Consider the following 4,112-nt stretch of genomic DNA (forward strand, 5'->3'; position numbering starts at 1 on the left):
GATGTTTCAGGTTTATAAAGGGTGTTTCAACTTTATAAAGGATGTTTCAGGTTTATAAAGGGTGTTTAAGCTTTATAAAGGAGGTTTCAGGTTTATAAAGGATGTTTTAGGTTTATAAAGGATGTTTCAGCTTTATAAAGGATGTTTCAGCTTTATAGAGGATGTTTTAGGTTTATAAAGGATGTTTCAGCTTTATAAAGGATGTTTCAGCTTTATAGAGGATGTTTTAGGTTTATAAAGGATGTTTCAGCTTTATAGAGGATGTTTTAGGTTTATAAAGGATGTTTTAGCTTTATAGAGGATGTTTTAGGTTTATAGAGGATGTTTTAGCTTTATAGAGGATGTTTTAGGTTTATAAAGGATGTTTCAGCTTTATAGAGGATGTTTTAGGTTTATAAAGGATGTTTCAGCTTTATAAAGGATGTTTTAGCTTTATAGAGGATTTTTTAGGTTTATAAAGGATGTTTCAGCTTTATAGAGGATGTTTTAGGTTTATAAAGGATTTTTTAGCTTTATAGAGGATGTTTCAAATTTATCGAGGATGTTTCAGCTTTATAAAGGATGTTTTAGAATTATAAAGGAGGTTTCAGCTTTATAAAGGAGGTTTCAGCTTTATAAAGGATGTTTCAGCTTTATAAAGGATGTTTTAGAATTATAAAGGAGGTTGCAGCTTTATAAAGGAGGTTTCAGGTTTCTAAAGGGTGTTTCAACTTTATAGAGGATGTTTTAGCTTTATAAAGGATGTTTCAGCTTTATAGAGGATGTTTCAGCTTTATAAAGGATGTTTCAGCTTTATAGAGGATGTTTTAGGTTTATAAAGGATGTTTCAGCTTTATAGAGGATGTTTCAGGTTTATAAAGGATGTTTCAGCTTTATAAAGGATGTTTTAGAATTATAAAGGAGGTTTCGGGTTTATAAAGGATGTTTCAGCTTTATAAAGGAGGTTTCAGGTTTATAAAGGATGTTTCAGCTTTATAGAGGATGTTTTAGGTTTATAAAGGATGTTTCAGCTTTATAAAGGAGGTTTCAGCTTTATAAAGGATGTTTCAGCTTTATAAAGGATGTTTCGGCTTTATAAAGGATGTTTCAGCTTTATAAAGGAGGTTTCAGGTTTCTAAAGGGTGTTTCAGGTTTTAAAGGGGCGTTTCAGGTTTATAAAAGATGTTTCAGGTTTATAAAGATTGTTTCAGGTATTTAAAGGATGTTTCAGCTTTATAGAGGATGTTTTAGGTTTATAAAGGATGTTTCAGCTTTATAAAGGAGGTTTCAGCTTTATAAAGGATGTTTCAGCTTTATAAAGGATGTTTCGGCTTTATAAAGGATGTTTCAGCTTTATAAAGGAGGTTTCAGGTTTCTAAAGGGTGTTTCAGGTTTTAAAGGGGCGTTTCAGGTTTATAAAAGATGTTTCAGGTTTATAAAGATTGTTTCAGGTATTTAAAGGATGTTTCAGCTTTATAGAGGATGTTTTAGGTTTATAAAGGATGTTTCAGCTTTATAAAGGAGGTTTCAGCTTTATAAAGGATGTTTCAGCTTTATAAAGGATGTTTCGGCTTTATAAAGGATGTTTCAGCTTTATAAAGGAGGTTTCAGGTTTCTAAAGGGTGTTTCAGGTTTTAAAGGGGCGTTTCAGGTTTATAAAAGATGTTTCAGGTTTATAAAGATTGTTTCAGGTATTTAAAGGATGTTTCAGCTTTATAGAGGATGTTTTAGGTTTATAAAGGATGTTTCAGCTTTATAAAGGAGGTTTCAGCTTTATAAAGGATGTTTCAGCTTTATAAAGGATGTTTCGGCTTTATAAAGGATGTTTCAGCTTTATAAAGGAGGTTTCAGGTTTCTAAAGGGTGTTTCAGGTTTTTAAGGGGCGTTTCAGGTTTATAAAAGATGTTTCAGGTTTATAAAGATTGTTTCAGGTATTTAAAGGATGTTTCAGCTTTTTATAGGATGTGTGATGTATTATTCATGTTTATTTATGCAGATAAATAAAATAAATAGATGTTCGGACACCAACATTTCTTTAAATCAAATTAAATCCACCAGTTACATTAAACGCACCTCCTAATAAACCTTAAACTGTTCTTTCTGTTGATTTGGCCTTCTTCAGCAGACTGTAACTCTGGCTCTGTATGAATGAAGAAGCAGATCATGTAAACATGATATAGAACATTTGTGCATCAGTATGTTGCCTCCATCACGACAAAAAACAAGACGCTGGAACGAGAAAGCATCACATTATAATTAGAAAGAGAAAGATTACGAACATCATCGATCATGTTGTTATAATGAGAAACATATTCACACTAATGCAAATTCAATATCTGGATCTAATCACAACACATACATGCACATGTGAAACACAGCGTTTACTGGAAATGTGTAGCAGAAATATTTGTGTTTGCTGTTTCTGTCACTAACATATGTTTGAGTTTTAATACTGCACAGAGAAATTTTGGAGGAAGTGGTGACGCTGTGTTCACAACCTGTTTCATCTGCAAATCAAAATATCAGCGAGTGCAGGTTTAAATCAAATCAGGCAAAAAGAAGTGAGTATAAAATCCACCACATCAGAGCAACCTCTAGGTCCCGGTCTGACTTAAGGTGGCTTGTCCTCGCCGCTGATGGTCCTGAGAACCACAGTGATACTAGCATCAAGGTCCCATGACCCAATCACAGCAGGACTCAGCTGTCAATCATGAAGAGAAACGACCTTTTAAAGCATCAGGTAACAAACTAAAACCAAATTGATCAGAAAGATGAACACTTGAACAAACAGGGATCTGGGGTCAGATCTGTTCCTGTATCTACGTAACTGACCTGAATTTGGTTCTGAGTGCTCGATACTGTAATGGAAAATGTTCTTTAAACTGCTAGAACGTTCTCCTTTGGTTTTGGCTGTGGACGCTTCGAGCCGCCTCCTACTATGAAATAAAGCTGAAGGCAGTTTTGTTTTTTCATAAGAACACGTAAGAGTTCATCTTTACAGCTTCACGTTCAACACACCTGGGACACCTTTGTCCACTCATTAATCAATACATTCTGAATGTTTTATTTATTAAAACATTAATAAAGGAAACAGGTTTCTAAGAAAGACCTGTCTTCAGTCCTCAGATCTGTACTCAGAGCTGTCCTCAGTGTCCTCAGACCCGCCCTCAGTCCTCATCAGATCTGTCCTCAGACCCGCCCTCAGTCCTCATCAGATCTGTCCTCAGACCCGCCCTCAGTCCTCAGTCCTGTCCTCAGTCCTGTCTTCAGTCATCACATCTGTCCTCAGAGCTTTCCTCAGAGTCCTAGGACCTGTCCTTAGTCCTCAAAACTGTCTCAGAGCTGTTCTCAGAGCTGTCCTCAGTATCCTCAGTCCTGTCCTCAGACCAGTTCTCAGAGCTGTCCTCAATGTCCTCGGACCTATTCTCAGTCCTTCCTCAATCCTCGGACTTGTGCTCAGACCTGTCCTCAGTCCTCAGACCAGTTCTTAGATTTGTCCTCAGTGTCCACAGACCTATTCTCAGTCCTTCCTCAATCCTCGGACTTGTGCTCAGACCTGTCCTCAGTCCTCAGACCAGTTCTTAGATTTGTCCTCAGTGTCCACAGACCTATTCTCAGTCCTTCCTCAATCCTCGGACTTGTGCTCAGACCTGTCCTCAGTCCTCAGACCAGTTCTTAGATTTGTCCTCAGTGTCCACAGACCTATTCTCAGTCCTTCCTCAATCCTCGGACTTGTGCTCAGACCTGTCCTCAGTCCTCAGACCAGTTCTTAGATTTGTCCTCAGTGTCCACAGACCTATTCTCAGTCCTTCCTCAATCCTCGGACTTGTGCTCAGACCTGTCCTCAGTCCTCAGACCAGTTCTTAGATTTGTCCTCAGTGTCCACAGACCTATTCTCAGTCCTTCCTCAATCCTCGGACTTGTGCTCAGACCTGTCCTCAGTCCTCAGACCAGTTCTTAGATTTGTCCTCAGTGTCCACAGACCTATTCTCAGTCCTTCCTCAATCCTCGGACTTGTGCTCAGACCTGTCCTCAGTCCTCAGACCAGTTCTTAGATTTGTCCTCAGTGTCCACAGACCTATTCTCAGTCCTTCCTCAATCCTCGGACTTGTGCTCAGACCTGTCCTCAGTCC

At 38.1% G+C, this 4,112-nt stretch overlaps 1 long non-coding RNA gene across 1 annotated transcript in view; it reads right to left on the reverse strand.

The window, feature by feature from the left end:
* Window positions 1-2,215: 2,215 nt before the first annotated feature.
* The window catches only part of LOC123959092, a 3,151-nt gene continuing 1,254 nt past the window's right edge, over window positions 2,216-4,112 (reverse strand). The window contains exon 2 of the long non-coding RNA XR_006822214.1: window positions 2,216-3,399. This is a non-coding gene — a long non-coding RNA (uncharacterized LOC123959092). The remainder of the gene's footprint in view (window positions 3,400-4,112) is intronic.

The sequence above is a fragment of the Micropterus dolomieu genome, linkage group LG20 (genome assembly GCF_021292245.1).
Source record: "Micropterus dolomieu isolate WLL.071019.BEF.003 ecotype Adirondacks linkage group LG20, ASM2129224v1, whole genome shotgun sequence".
Lineage (NCBI taxonomy): Eukaryota > Metazoa > Chordata > Actinopteri > Centrarchiformes > Centrarchidae > Micropterus > Micropterus dolomieu.